The following is a 16,813-nucleotide window of genomic DNA, read 5'->3' as shown; positions in this document are numbered from 1 at the left end:
TACTGGTTGTGAGGTTAGGTTAAAATTCAGTGACAGTGAAACTCCATAAATGTCAAATTTTAAATTAAATTTGAAAATCAAGTGGCAAGTTGTGATTACAAAAGCATTACCAATCGTGTAACACGAAAACTCTTAGAATTGAAAAATTTTAATATTTTATTAAAGAAAAGGGTGCAAATTCGAAAAAATAGTATAAAGGACTTGTTTTACAATGGCATTGGTGCACCAAATTGGCCATTATATAACACGTTCTTTAATATACTATTATAATTTTGCAACGAATTTATAGAAATATTCCGAAAATTTTTAAAAAATTTGCTTTCTCAAACGATTTGTTATTAATTCTGTCACTTTGTCAACCTAAAAGGAAAGCGAATAGTAGTAACTTTCCAAAATTTTGAGTTTTTTATAAGATACTTTCTATAAATGGCTAAAATCAAAGTCGGCTATTTAGTAATTTGGAACAACATAAAAAATCGACTTTTGTTCTTGTTCAAAACATCCAAAAACGGATACGAACACAACAATATCGCTTACATTTGCATATTTTTCGAACCTGTTGCATATTTCGCATGTGATTCTATTTGCGTTAGTTTGTTCCCCTTTTAGTCATGATTATAGCAAAAATATGTAACAAATATCTACACTAATTTATGAGATTATGTCCCCCAAAATTATGGAATAATATGTAGGAGCAACGCAAACGAAATTTCCCTCAAATTATGCATGCATATTCGCTACATGAATCACAGAATATTAAATGAATGTACAAATACTTCACATGTTTGTTCCCTCTATTTGCAAACCCGCCCAATAAAGTGGTCCTTTTCTTGTAAAGACGTCATTACAGAAGTAATTAAATACTACAAACGAGCCTTGAGTAACCAAAACGAGTCTTTAAACACGATTTTATTAACCTTGTAGGGCTCCGAATTTTTCTTCATTTTACTGCAGTGTTTAATTTATTTAGCAGTAAAAACTTGGGGAGCAGTTGCACAGTAGTTTATTTGGCTGAAGGCGAAGCATTTGCATTCGGAGATAATGCAAGAGTGCATGTTTCTCGTAATTACACATTACTATATAAAAATAGGGTGTTTGTCGTAAGATATAACGTGTTTTATGGTTGCTTGCTTTATGGCGTCATAAATCCAACATGAAATTAAATATTTGTTTCAAATATTTCGGAAAAGGTCGTGGTTATAGCAGACTTAGAGGGTTGCGGTGAGATTTAATGGCGAACAATAAAATTAGTCTACAATGTATGGGTTGGGATCCAATTATTGTTTGTTCTTGAATTAATTGTCTGGTGCAGCACTTCGATAAGTGACTGCTTAGAGAAAGCTGAGCAAACGTTTGTTAATTGAAATAGATGTGGCTCTATAAGAAAGTTGAATCTAAAATATTTAAATTGGCACGAAGTTGTATATCAACACTGAAATTTACAGGCCATTGATTTAACATTTTGAACTGACAATACGGCTTACTATTATCACGTTCTAATGTGCCTATTTTCCTTCTTTGCGCTTTCCACCTTTCCAAGCGAAAACTCCAAGTTTAGAACAAAAGCAGTTCAACAATGCACAGAATTTAGTGCTCGAATCGTTGCATTATTTAGCAGTTATTTTTAAACTAATATCCGGCGCATCCATTATTTTTATTTTAAAATTACTGAATTTCGCGATGCATAAAGTGAATTATTTAAGATTCACAACAAGCGATTTATTGTCTTCATTTGCATAACATTTCCAATTTCTGTTTTATTGCCATTCAATAACTGCGCGAATTGTAAAACATTTGGGCCGCATTTTTTCATCCGCAAGCTGTCAACACACTGTGGGAATTTCAAACAAGAAACAATGAAACACAAATTAATTAAAATGCTTCAATTCGCTGCAGCGCCAGCGGCGATTATGATATAGAAAGAAAACACCTGGATCTTGATCGAGAATTTTGATCACGTCTCCCGGTAATTTTATCTTTGTTTGCTCCGTTATTTCCATTACAAAAAATTGTTGATTTCTTCTTTGATCACGGAATGTTTAACTTGAAGAAAATTACATTAGGTTCCAGATTTCGACGGAAACCTTTTAAATTTCCAAATTAGATAAATATGGGAGCGCGGAGACCTGAGACAGGAAAATTATTTGATAATTACTCCAGAAAACGATGGGATTACGGGCTTTTATTCGGCTTCTTCTCATTAGGGATCGCATTCGTGTCCAAAGGGAATGATGGATCGGTTGGAATAAATACAGCAGCGATATATCGCATTGAGAAAATGAATTTACTGGTCTTAATCTCTTCTAAATTCTGATGGAATTTCTTTGTTTTGTCGCCAAAAGTGGAGACGTCGATTACGAAGATGGATCTCCGTGTTTTGCAAAACTCATTACCAACAAACATTGTTAATCTGTCTAAAATCCATTACGCTAAAAAGAGAGTTCAAGTTTAGTTAAAATAAAACAGCGCGGAATTCTGTAACAGAATATTTAGTTTGGTCTCTATATGGGAGTTTCGTTATAAATATTTATTGTTAATGCATAAAAGTATATCCTTTTGATGTAATTTCATATTTTATCCATTAGTACATTCAGAAATTACGAATCAACTAGTATTAAATAAAGTAAAAGATACAAGAGGTCGAGGCATCACTGGAGTAAATGAAATTATTCAAAGAGATCGCCGAGATTCGGTGAAAAAGTCTTTAAGTTTTTATGGTCCACAAAGGATTCTTCTGCTACAAAGGTCGGAAGAAAATTTAATTCAAGGAATAAACACAATGACTGGGATAATAGAACTGTCTAAAATAAAAAAGTCTAATACCTAAATATCGAAACCAAAAACTTTTAATGAAATTTAAAAACTATAATAAAAGAAAGCAAAGATGAAATGAGAATGGAAAGTTTCCATATTTTCTACTTACAGTTAATACTGTAATAACATTTGATTACATTTCGGATTTTAGGTGACATTTATGGTACTTTAGTGTTTAATTATCCATAATTAATTTTAATTATATTAATTAGGCGAATAAACACAATGTCCAACAATTTAAATGCAAGTAAATCAAACAATTTATCTTGAAAAATGGTGGATGCGCCAAACTAATTGATTTAAATACAAGGTGTTTATAAATGTTTCTAGCATCAAGGAGGGCTGTCATGCGCTATTTTGCCGCTTTGTTTTCATAGTGAATATAACTATGTTCACAATTACTTCAAATGTCACTTTACGTCAACGACTTTTTTGTGTCAAAATTTTAGATTTTCAGGCTTCAAACTACAACTTGAACAGTTTGTTTTTAAAACTGACTTTGTTCAATGATTGAGGTTAACTACAAATGTCAGTTGAAAAATCTAAACCCATATTAGTGACGAGCGGCAAATTTATTTGACATTTCATAGCCACCCTTGATGCTAGAAACATTTATAAACACCTTGTACATTTTGCCGCTTTGTTTTCATAGTGAATATAACTACCTTAAAAATTATTTATAATGTTACTTACTTCAATGACGTTTTAGTTACGGTTTTGTGCCCAAGTTTTCGATTTTTAGGTTTTAAACCACAACTAGAACAGTTTATTTCTCAAAACTTACTTTACATCATGTTTGAGGTTAACTGCAAATGTCAGTTGAAAAATCGAAACCCGCATTTGTAATGAGCGGCAAATTTCTTTGACATTTCATAGCCACCATTGATGCTAGAAACATTTATAAACACCTTGTACATGCTTGATATTTGGAAAAGTATCAAATTATTTTCAGTTGGAATTCATGACTTTTGTTCTCTTTTCCGGCTCCTCCAGGATACATTTTTTGAAGAACCCCGAGTGGCCAATTATTTCGTTCATTATGGACATTTTTACATTTTTTGCGTTTTTTCAGTAATTATGTTCTCTTGATTAACGTTTTAGGTATTCTTTTACCAGAAGTTCTCAATGATGAATGCAAATGAAAAAAAATCCAAGAATTGAATTAATCGATAGATTAAATGATTTTGGAAAGTTCTGAAATTTGTGGAAAATCTGGGCAAATTTAGAGAATATAAAAAAGCAAATAAAAATAAAAATACCTAAACAAAAGAATAAAATTTTGAAAATATTCAAAATTACATCAAATGAATTAAATCTAAAGTATACCAGAGCTCATTACTATCGGCCCACTCATTAAAAAGTTAAGTTGGCAGCAGCCCTTAGTGATTTTTATCGGTAACAATTGGCAGCAAAAACGTTTGACCTTGACGCAACTGTAGCATGCGTAAAGTCCGTTTTTTCATTAAAAAACCACCAACACCGCACTCTCCCACTACTTTACAACCGGCAACATCGTCGATGGTGACTTTTTGGTGATAAAATCAAACAGGTTAACTTCCTAATTGACAATTTGATTACACAAAACGGCCTTTCAGGCTGTGCCGAGTCTTTTCACTATTAAATCCTTTCATTTGCAATCCAACAGGCTGTAAAAGAAACGTTTTTAAGGGAAACTGCCTAATTTTCAAAAATTTGACAACTATTTTCACACCAAAAATGTCCCTAGGCAACGTTGCCGGTTGTAATGCAGGGGAAAATTGCGGTGTTCGTGGTTTTAAAAAAAAAACGGACTTTAGAAACTAATCGTTTTACGCAAGATTGTCAAAACTTATTAAATATCTATTGAAACATTTTTTTGACAACGTGTCAAAAACCGCCACCTTCAATTTTCCCCTAATTTTCACCTTAAAGAATTGAAAACCAGATTTACACCCAAAAATTTTTGGAAATTTACACAGGAGAGTGGACTGATAGCGATGGGCTGGACTTTACATAGGTATTGAAAAAATACACAACTTCAAATAACAATAGAAAATAGAAAGGATTTAGAAAAGGGCCAGAAGTCCTTGAAAACATCAAGGAAAATTCGAGGGTTCTAAGAATATCTAAAGTTTAGCTCATTGCTATCAGTCCACTCTCCTGTGTAAATTTTCGAAACTTTTTGAGTGTAAATCAGGCTTTCAAATCTTTAGGGAGAAAATTAGGGAAAAATTGAATGTAGCGATTTTTGAGGTTAAAACGTTGTCAAAGTTGAGTGTATTATTAAATAACTAATTAAACATTTATTGCAACAGGAAGTTTTTAATAGAGATTTATCAAGTTTTGCCAATGTTGTGCAAGACGATTAGCTTCTACGTATGCCACAGTTGCGTCAAGGTCAAACGCTCTTACTGCCAATTGTTACTGATAAAAATTACTAGGGGCTGCTGCCAACTTAACTTTTTAATGAGTGGACCGATAGTAATTTTCAATTTTGCTACGTTTTCTTTTGAAGTGTTATTTTCGTAATTTTTTCTATACTCACCTGTTTGTTTCACCTTCCGTTATGTGTCATTAAAAACGAGTAACCGCTCTATGATTTTCCGGAAACTATACAGTGTGAATTTTTTACAATAGACTGGCATTTCGAAACGCGCAGATTGTTCGCTTCCAAGTCATTGAGGAATTTTAGCATAATGTACTTTGTTAATAGCCCCTCAATCAAACGTCAAGTGGCAGCGAAAATGTTTCTCATCAAGAATCTGCATACAAACTTTACTAAACCTTGTTGAAGGTCCGTGACAGCCAATAACTGTATTAGCCACAACAAATCCAGAAAAGCACCACTAAACTAGAGCGAGATTCGGGTAAAATCCCCGTTTTAATATCCACGTAAAAATGTGCATATGTATCAAAAGCGCCCCTTGAAATCGATAATGCAAAACTTAATGAGTGAAAATATTAATATATTAGGGCACACATTTCCGAATAGCGGTCGCAAATGCGTTGGGTGGTCTTGCGGACAGCGAGAATACACCGAGGTTTTAGGGATCGATCCTGGTGCGCTGGAGGTGGAGCTTTACAGCCTCCACTTTCAGTGGTGAAACAGACGTCGAGCGACGCACTTCGGCCCCCAAGTGCCACCCCCGCGTGTGCTACAACTTTGTTAAGCCGAGAATTGTGCTGTGTGCTGACGTGACGAGTGGCTTGCTAAGTGGCATTGGAAACAGACTTAACACCCAGGAAGGCCAAGGCAAGTTATTTCGCTTTCATTTCCGATTGGCAAAAATTACCAGTCGCGACGCCACAAACCGTAAAAGTAGCTCGAGTCTTGATTAAACCGAGAGTTCATCATTGATTCGCCTTTATTTCTGGTCGAAAAATCGAAGCTTTGATTCTGGAAATCGTTCGGTGACGTTGATGAGGACTCAAACAGCTTTAACGCGAGATTTTTAAACTAAAAACAGGCAGGAAGTTTTAACAAGATCCGTCGCTTAGTAATTACGTGAACTCTACATGAGCTTAGAACTTTCAAGTACTAGATGCAAATTCCGCTTTCATTAAAAAAGCGTAATTTGAAAATGGAGTCTTGTAGAAATATGTAAGTTGCAGAATTTTCTCGGAACTTATTTTATTTTTGCGCAACTTTATTAAATTTAATTAAAAACAATGCTAAAACATGCAGGGAACCATTCGACTAGAACCAATGAGAGGAAATTAATTTTCAATTTTGAGAATTAATTCATTTTGCCTTCATTAATTTATATAACGTGTGTAACTTTATGCAAAAATTCAAATTGAGGGAGAATAAAATTTAACCAAATTTAATGAACCTCATAACTTTCTGCGAATTTAAATAAAACCATGTGCTGAGTCGAGACTAAAAGTAGTTCAAAATTTTATCAAATTGTCATGTATTCGTTTTGCGCTCGTAACTTACAGCAATGGCCATAACGGTCTCGTTTATTAAATATAAATATAAAGCGCATGAAAAATGTGTAATTTACAATTGAAATCGAACTGACAAAGAATAAATCTAAATTAGGAATGCTTTTAAAATAGTCGCTTTGATAATAGTTTTTGTATCAAACTCTTATTCTTTTATTGCGATTTATCGAGTTTTATTGCCCGTTCTATAATCACATTTCTAAAACTTTACCCTTCCAATATCATCCTACAATAGAAACGCAGTTGTCGCAAATTGCAAACTGCAGTTATTAAACGCGCGTCTAGACAACTCTGCGCTTTTCTCCAAATCTAAACGAAACAATTTTGATCACAAAACAGTATATTATTATATGAGCAATTAATACTTAGAGATGGTGTGGTGATGTCCATCGTTAAATTATCCGTTGATGTCTTGATGGAGTTATTTTGTATCGACTGAAGAATTTTTTCTGCCGTATCCAATTTGTTTTACATTGAGTCATCAATATGGCCTTCAGCGACTGTACTGGACCTCCACCCTCCGTGTCTCTTCAAGGCCGTGATGTCGCCACCTGTCCAGTATATAATTCAGGGTTAGGAAGATCCAAAAATGTGGCAATTTGTCTCCCCATCGAAGCAAACTTGATAATTCCAATTCTTTGACTTGTGCAACGATTATTTTGATAATTGAGAAAAAAAGAACAGCATGCAACATCAGGAGGGCGTAGGGCAATGTATTTCTTGATTATTTCATAAAAATCACCTGTGATTGTAAATTTGCAAACTATCTTGTTTTTTGTGTTCGGTTGGGTCACTAACATTGCAGACTTTAAATCCTGAATATCCTGAATATTCATTTCTCATTGCACCCGCAGGCATCCATAACACCAACGGTAAATTCTGCTTCAAAATTCTGGGTAAAGGAAAAATTATATGAAACATTTTAAACATCCAAACGTCAAATGTAGCATCTCCCTTCAACCCTCATTATTTGTAGACGGCACTCTTTTAGTGAGTTACCCATGGTCAGTCTGCTTACTACGGTAATAAAACCATAAATAAAAACTACTTCTTAAAACCCCAGCCCGAGTAGTTTAGATTATTATTACCATCATCTTGTGGGCAGGACAATAGATAATAGTTTTGATTGCACTGATGGCCAAATTATTATTGCCGATGGCCAGTAAATCTTAACTACTTTGATAGAGTCCGATACTTTACAAATTACACCCATGAAACTTAATAATTACAATATCTCATTATTATTATTTAATGTTTATCTTCATAAAAAAATTAAATTTTTCCCAAAAAGGTGGGATTTGTGTAATTGCAAAAATTGAAGAATTAATAGATGCACTGAGATCTTCGAATTTTGTCCAAGACTTTTGTAAATGTAACAAAAAATAGTGAACATAATTAGAAATAATTAAATTATAAATAATATGTATTTATATTCTGTTGTTTTAGTGATTGATCTATCTTTGAAAACCTTTAAATTACGAGAAATTTTTCAGTCTTTTCACCACCCCAAAGTCATAATTTTGACAACAAGACGTTATACTACTGTCTGGTTGTTCTCAAAATACGTATGTGTGAATTTTGAAAAGTCTACGCATGTGAAATGCTAAAAATTATTTCGCTTTTAGCCAAGTTTTCATATTTAATTAATCAAAAAGTCATTAAAGAATCATTTTACAAAAATTATATATAGCATTCAACATAGTGCGCGTTGAACAGATTTATATGCAAAAAACAGAAAGCAATTTACTCGATTAGTTTTCGAGTAATCGTGTTTGGAAAAATACATTATTATGATGAATTTCAAGAGTGCTTCTTAACATGGAACATGAGTCCAAAATGTTGAAGATTTATACTTATCAGCCAATTCTCCAAAATAAGCGAAAACTCCAGACTCCAAGAACGAATTTGCTTTTTGTCCTTACGCCAGTCCATGAAAGATTTGTTATGTAGTCTCATAAAATTTGTTGCTTTTGCTGCTTTAGTTATCTCAGGAGGAGTAGAATTTTCCACTATCATCACTATCCATTTTCTAATATAAAACCCTCTGTAGATCACTGCAATTATTAGATTTAGAACGTGAAATTGTAAACTGCATCAGATCACGAGAATCAACAACTGTCACCATGGTAACGCTGCTTCTTTTCTGTGATAGGTTAGCATAAGCGCGGACGATTTGAAATAATGCAAATTGTCATAGCAACCACCCAAGGGTTTTTTATTGGTTCAGTGCACCAGTGAATTATAAAAATCCCCACCTATGAATTCATTATTCACATGCTTGAAATATAGGTCACATTATTAGTCGAAACAGTTGAAATAATGGAAAGATTATTAAACGGTCGTAGAAAAAGTAATTTATATTTACTCATAACGGTTACCTGTAACATCGAGCAAAATTCGCATTATCTCAAGACGAGGCAACAAATATCCAGCTTGGGACGTTTTCGGTAAACATTAATTACGAAACCAAATAAATTACAGTCGTGAGTAGCGAGCACTAATGTTTATTTGTATTTCGCGGTATCAAGGAGAAAAGCAGCATTTCCTAAATACCGTGTTTGCGATAGAAACATAGTTTTTAAACGTTTAAGATTTATTGCCTACAAAGTTTCATAAATCGACGGTATGCGGGCAACGCGTGGTATTTTCCAAACATGTGAGATTTATTCTAATAATCTGAATTCTGACATATCACTCAATACGGTAAATAATAACTGGAATACCGCAGTTTGGAATTTATCGAATTCGTTTCGGGAGGTCTAATCAGAATTGCTAAACATTTAGTAAATTCGAGGTGTGTATTTGAATAAATTTTAATAAGAGAGACAAACAGTAAAAATTGGTTAAAAATCTCCTGATATCATCTTTAGGGACATTTTTACTCGTCACAAATTACGCATATATTCTGTTTTTTTGACACTAAAAAAGCGTCGCTATTAATATCCGAGATACAATTTTTTTTCTTTAATTGTCTTCCAGTTATAAACTCGAATTTCGAATAGTAACTTTCTTCTCAAGCCGTCGTTTTAATAACGACATAAAATTTAACGCCGCGCCCCATACGGTCGTTTGTTACAACCCCTAATACGCACCTAAAAATTTTCAATTAAGCTTTTGAAAAAATATTAGAGCTCCGTTATGTCGTTGTCGAAAAATGGATCTTTAATACTTTACAGCACGTTATTGAAGGCTGGTTTTCAGTATCCTGTAAAATCTTCTTATAATAGACTATGGGGCAATTTCGCGTCGAAATATCCATAACGGAAAATTAAGATGGATTTTTGTGGACGCTGGGATAATCTCAACACTATAAAAAGTATTTATTGTGGGGGTGATGCAGTTAATCTCAATTTGTCAGAGGAGACTCGCGGAATTCGGGAATAATCCTTGAAAAAAGCGATTTGTCGACGATATGAGAAGGTGAGATTTGGAGCATTAACGATATGATTAAATTTATTTGTTACTGCAACACTCTCATTTCTCGTTTTACAAATTAATTAACATTAATGTGAAATAAAAACATCCGATAATGAGCAAAATGATTTGATTAACCCAAGCACAGCTATTGGTTTTGAGTTTCAATTTTATATTGTTCGATATAATTGGATAAAATACATATTCCTGCTCCTGTTTTTCTGATTTGATGGAGTTAAATAAACAATCTGTGGTAAAACCAAGTTTTAAAAAAAATGTTAGTTAAATTTTTCAAAATCGTAACTCGGATTCCAGTTTGAGGAAAATTTTGAAAAAAATTTGAGTACTGTTGGTTTCAAAACGGAGGCAATAATTAACTTAAAATTGAATAGTTAATCCATATTGGAAATATACTAAACAAGCAGCAGGTCTCTGATTTTTGCTACATTTTCAGAAAAATAAATTTTAAAAATTAATTAATAAATACATACATACAGGGTGTTAGGTAAAGTTACGGCCATAGACTAATGGGTAATTAAGCAAGGCAATCTGTCTTGGAATCCGCAATTAATTTTATTTTTTTCGTTTTGGTTAAAAAGCTACAAGGCTTTAAAGTTGACCAATAGAATGGCTTCAAATAATTTTTAATTTTACAGAAATCCAAGTAGCTTTCGGACCAAACGAATAATTTGTCACTTTCCCGTCACATTTGAAGTTTTAAATCAGTGGCGTCAATAAAAGGGAAAACAATAACGCAATTTTATAAAAAACAGACAATAAAGCAACACTACAATAGATGTTCAAAATGGCCACCATCTTGTTGAACACATAATTGTAAACGACGCAACAATGTTTCCTTTATTGTACTCCACACATTTTCGTTTTGATGAACTTGATTTGTGATGTCCACAAAAATGAAACAAGTACGCCACTGATAAAAATAAGAACTGTCAGTTTGACATCAAACAAAAAATTTCCTTCAGTAACTCTGATTCAAATTTTTGTAACCTTATGCAAATTGTTCCCTGATTGGTCACATTCAAAGCCTTCCAGCTCTTAAACGGATCAAGAAAACCCGAAAAAAACTTTTCACGGCTGCCTCCATCACCCCTTTTTCTATGACCGTAACGTTACCTAACACCCTGTATAGCAAAATTGGAAAATAAGTTCATTTGGGTGACTTTTATACTTTTATTTAACGTTTTGCTCCTACATTTGCACATTTTACATGTTAAATCCCTTTGACATTTTGCCTGTCGTAGTTTAATTCAGACGTTGTCAGTGAGTCTGTCAATTATTATTATTATTAAAACCGAGTTGGTGGCATATTTTTCCAGGTTTTTCAGTGCATTTTCCCCGTTTGATTCATTTTATAAATTTTTCACAATTTTCATCAGTGAGAGTAAAAATTGAGGTAAAAGAATAATTTTGATCCGACATACGTTAATTTTAGACGGATAATTAGTGCGGAAATTAATGGACCCCAGAAGCAGTTTTACAGGGTGATTTTAAAATAGTAGCGGAAAAAATACATTTTTGGTGGTTTTTATTAATTTTAAGGTAAATTAAGAAATTTACAAAATCCGGACCTACTCGGCGCCACTGATATGCGCAAAATAACCTTAAAAACAACGCAGAGCATTTTGTTCGTTAATAATCTACCTATGCATAGTAACCTTAGTAATCATTGGCGTAGCATGAAAATTATAATCAATTTCTTTTATTTTTTTCTTAAAACTGAGACAGCAATTTAAAAAGCGAAACCTGCCAACTTCCTACATTTGCAATAAGGTGTAAGGGATTTTTTTTTCGCCACTATTTCAAAATCACCCTGTACAGGGTCCTGCAACGCTTGTGTCTACCCTAGAATCGTCTTTAATTTTAAAGATAAAATTTTAGAAATTTGCATACGCTCATAGTTGACAAAGCTCTAGAAGCTGACGCAAAAATTTTGGTTTTTATCACAGTTTGGTAGGCGTCGCGACGCCTAAGAAGTATAGTTTTTAGCAATTTTTGAGTTTTTGCGGAAATATTCGCGAATTCAATTTTTTTTTCAACATAACTGTGATACAAATATCTGAGTTTTTACTTTAAATCTAATGCAAATTGTGTTTAAAATTTGCGAAAAAAACGCTGGTTTATCAAGTTAGTTTTCAAAATTATGACAGCGCAGTGGCAAACTACGTTTACACCAAAATTTCATTCTCTCTTATAAAGGTTAATTTTGATTTACACGGGCTTGTTGCACTTTATGGACACCCGAAATCGTTAATTAACAACAATTTCACCAAGTAAGACTTTTGTTACAATCTAAAACGAACCAAAGGATAGATGTCATTTGTGACACATCATGTTGACAGATGGGTGTAAACGTAGTTCCCAATTTTGACGTAATGAAATTGAAAACTAACTTGATAAAACAGCATTTTTTTCTAAAATTACAACCGAGATATTTTTAACACATTTATATTAAAAAATTGATATCACAAATCCTCAAAATTAACTAAATTACATTTTTAAGGCGTCGCGACGCCAAAACTATCACTTGCATTTTACAGCGCGAAATCAGTTTGAAGCACGACGGCGTAGCCGGAGTGCTTTAATGATTGAGCGCTGTAAAATGGTTAACGCACAAGAGTTGTATTAAATTTTTTGGCCGAAAAAATTTAATTTAAATAATTGGGTTTTTCAAAATTCATGAGAACTGTCACATCTGACATTTATAAATTTTATCATCTGTCAATTCTGTCAATTTTGTAGTTGGTGCACAAAAAGTACACAAGATGGCGCTGTATAAAAAACGTTTTAATTTGACTTTAAAAATAGAAATATTGTCTTAATTGAGATAAGAATTTAGGTAGATTCCACTTTGGTGATCAATCTTCATTATGGCAAAGTGATTTTAATTTATAAACGTATATGAAGAGCAGACGATTTGGGCAATTTTTATCGCACGGCGTGTGTAAACGTCCAGGGCGCTTGTAAATATAATGTTTCCGAAGATGTCATGTGAATTGTTAATTTGACGTTTACAATTCATGAGGCCAAAAAACAAATTTTCCTACGACCCCACATGAAAGTGACATTTTCCACACGGTTACCTAAATGACTCCGAAAGTCACTAGTGTGATATGAGTATATCCGCACAGACCTGTCAAAATTGACAGTTATTTTCAAATACAAATGTAACTCCTGAATTTTTGTCTCAAATATCTAGACGATTCACTGTAAAACAACATGCATAATGGTAAAAATTAGTTGGTTAGGTCGTTTTTGATAAATCAGTTTTGACAGGTCTGTGCGGATATATCACTAGTGACTTTTACTTTCGTAAATGGATGTACAAAAACATCAACCATCTAAATATGTGGAATACGTTTCGTTTATATGAGGTCGTAGAAAAATGATATTTAGAATAGATAAGAAATGAACTATTGTCAAGGTTTATATAGTTTCTTCCTGATTATGGAAGGTCATAGGAAAAATAGTGTACATAACTCGTCGAAAAGTGTCTTTCTTGCACTCGTGTAATATCTGCACTCGGCTCGCGCCTCGTGCATCTACTTTTACACTCGTGCGAAATTGGGCACTTTCCGTACTTGTTATGTAAATATCTATTTTGCGTCAGCTTCTAGAGCTTTGTCAACTGTGAGCGTATGCAAATTTTCAAAATTTTATCTTTAAAATTAAAGACGATTTTGGGGGTGGACAAGTCTTGTATAGTGTCGTGACCAGTTTAAAAGTCATAAATAACTAATTTCTTAAAATTTTTATTGCGTTAAAAGTGTCAGTCAGTCGAAAAATGCCCAAGCGCGTCTACTTGAACTGATCTTCAATCTGACGTCATTTGAATAATTGGATGAAAAATCAAGCAATGTGAAACACTACTGTTGATGGCAGAGTAAAACTTGAATTCCGGTGCAGTTTTTGCAAGAAAAATAATGTCGCATCGACAGAATGTTATTTTAGAGCAGAGTATTGGAATAGGAAACGATTTTTTGTCCGTTTTCAATTAAATTTAAAGCTGTTTGAATTGTAGTATCAAAGATGTGTATTTCTGTTTATTTTTACTGAAGGGTTTGTGGTATTTGCAGTGGTGCTTGCGAAGAATCAATACGGCCAGAATATGAGTAATTTTTGTCAAATTTGGCGTGGAATCCGGGCGCATGTCCGGGCATTATCTATTTATAGAAAAGTTGTAAAATGAAATGTCAAGAGAGTGAAATGGAAGCCGACACCCCCATTGTTGTTTTTCCAAGTTATTAATACACATGTTGAAATAGTTGTCGAGTCATAAACTTGCAAATTACAAGGGTCGGATATCATTAATATTTGAACGTTCTGTCTTTGCTTCCTCACCTTCTCATTAACAGTTCCCACTGCCACAATCCAATTACCAAGCACACACTAAACAAAACGAAAGAAGAAAAAATCACAGTAGCAACCTCATCAATATTTCAGACCACAATAACCATTCAATAAGTGAATTCGAAGCATAGCAGCACAAGAAAGCCGTGCAAGTTGGAAATTTTACATTTCTCCCTCTAGATTTAATTCCCCTGGAGGTTAGGGGTGCGTGACTTCAAGCACAGCTCCGTCACATTGCGTAAGCTGCCGAAGAATATCCAGAATATGACACTGCCTGCATACTTGATGACGTTACACACAACCAGAGTTATATTCATGCATGAATATATTATGTCAGTGTTTAGTTTTGCATTAGGGGTTCGAGGGTTGAAATAATTTATGTAAACCTCACGTCTCTTACCTATTTACTATACGACGACACGCCTTAATAAGTTTTAAATGAACAACCGACGTTCACAGTTAGCAATTGATCAGAAGCGTAACGATGTGCTCAAGAGATTTCAAAATCTCGAGGGATTAATTCTCGAGAGATTTGTTTTAACAACGTCTTGTACGAGGCTATAAATTCTTCTCAAATGTGGAAAAGAGTTAGATTGATTGCAGGGAATCACATCATGGCCTGATTATTTTTTAACTCGATTTATTCCAGTAAACACAATTTCTAAAGATTCAAGTTTTTGCGGCTCAGCTTAGATAATCGTTAATTATTATTCAAATATAATTCAATGTGTGCTCAGATGGGCGTTATAGAACATTAATAATCTGTTCAAACGAAAAGTTAGTTGAGCGCTCGCAGACATTTGTCTATCTCTGCATTGTACTGTGGTCAAACAGATGTGTCCTGAGTTTCCACTAAATTTAATAAAGGAAAATAAATTTAATCGAATGAAAGCTCGGGAACGGCCTAGCAGCGATCAAATGTACTGGTTTCGCGGTCAAGGGGCAAAAGAGCGGAAATTTTGGGATAAAATCGGTGGAAATATGACCATATTTATGCAGCATTTAACTGATCCTTTGCATCCCTGATAATCCTGGAGAAAAATAAAATTCCGGATTATCCGAAAGACTCTCAAAAATTAAAAAGTGAAAGAAAGGAAAAAAATAGTCGAGAGAATTGAATAAACCCAGAGAGATTTAAAGATTTGCAAAAAAGCCTGGCGAATTAAAGATAATTCGAAATAAATAAAGTAAACCTAAAGAAGTTTTTAGGTCCATTAGAGTACTCAATTTGGAGTCGTTGTAAATGAGTCCTGTGTAAATTTTCGAAAATTTTTGGGTGTAATCAGGCTTTCAAATCTTTAGGGAGAAATTAGGGGAAAATTGAATGTAGCGATTTTTGAGGTTAACACGTTGTCAAAGTCGAGGGTGTTAATAAATAACTAATTAAACATTTGTTGCAACAGGAAGTTTTTTAATAGAGATTTAACAAGTTTTGCCAATGTTGTGCAAGACGATTAGCTTCTAAAGTCCGTTTTTTTTTAAAACCAGCAACACCGCAATCTTCTCCTGCATTACAACCGGCAACGTTGCCTAGGGAGATTTTTGGTGAGAAAATAGTTGTCAAATTTTTGACATTTCTGAAAATTAGGCAGTGTTTCCGTTAAAAACGTTTCTTTTACAGCTTGTTGGATTGCAAATCAAAGGATTTAATAGTGAAAAGACTCGGCTCAGCCTGAAAGGCCGTTTTGTGTAATCAAATTGTCAATTAGGCAGCTAACCTATAGTTCATACAGTGAGAGTTTGAATGACAGAAAAGTCACTAAATCTACGCAATAAAAAGTGTACTATACGCGCGAAATTTAAAATAACAAAGTAACCCCAGTTACTGACAACCCTGTCAACCCATTTCGCGTAGGAATTTAGTGTTTTTAGTGTATTTTGTAGCATAATTTGCTGCCAACCTATATGTCAACTGTCGAAATGTCCCAACCTCTCACCGGATATACTATATTTGGTTTTATCACCAAAAAGTCACCATCGACGACGTTGCCGGTTGTAAAGTGGTGGGAGATTGCGGTGTTGGTGGGTTTTTAATAAAAAAAACGGATTTTACGTATGCCACAGTTGCGTCAAGGTCAAACGCTCTTACTGCCAATTGTTACTGATAAAAATTACTAGGGGCTGCTGCCAACTTAACTTTTTAATGAGTAGACCGATAGTAATGAGCTGTAGTAAATTTTGTTTTTTAAGAATTGGCAGAACTAAATAGTCTGACTGTCACCTGTTTCCTGTCAAGTTCTTGGTAAATTTGGATTTTACGATTCGTGTTTAATAAATTGCTGCGTGAATA

At 33.8% G+C, this 16,813-nt stretch overlaps 1 long non-coding RNA gene across 1 annotated transcript in view; it reads left to right on the top strand.

The window, feature by feature from the left end:
• Positions 1-4,790: 4,790 nt before the first annotated feature.
• The window catches only part of LOC148175512 (uncharacterized), a 73,781-nt gene continuing 61,758 nt past the window's right edge, over positions 4,791-16,813 (top strand). Inside the window, exons 1-2 of the long non-coding RNA XR_015770164.1 lie at positions 4,791-4,810; positions 5,892-6,046. This is a non-coding gene — a long non-coding RNA (uncharacterized LOC148175512). The remainder of the gene's footprint in view (positions 4,811-5,891; positions 6,047-16,813) is intronic.

Source organism: Gnatocerus cornutus, chromosome 5 (assembly GCF_029298725.1).
Source record: "Gnatocerus cornutus isolate USDA-ARS CGAHR chromosome 5, icGnaCorn1.1, whole genome shotgun sequence".
NCBI lineage: Eukaryota > Metazoa > Arthropoda > Insecta > Coleoptera > Tenebrionidae > Gnatocerus > Gnatocerus cornutus.
This window is presented reverse-complemented; position numbering and strand designations above follow the sequence as displayed.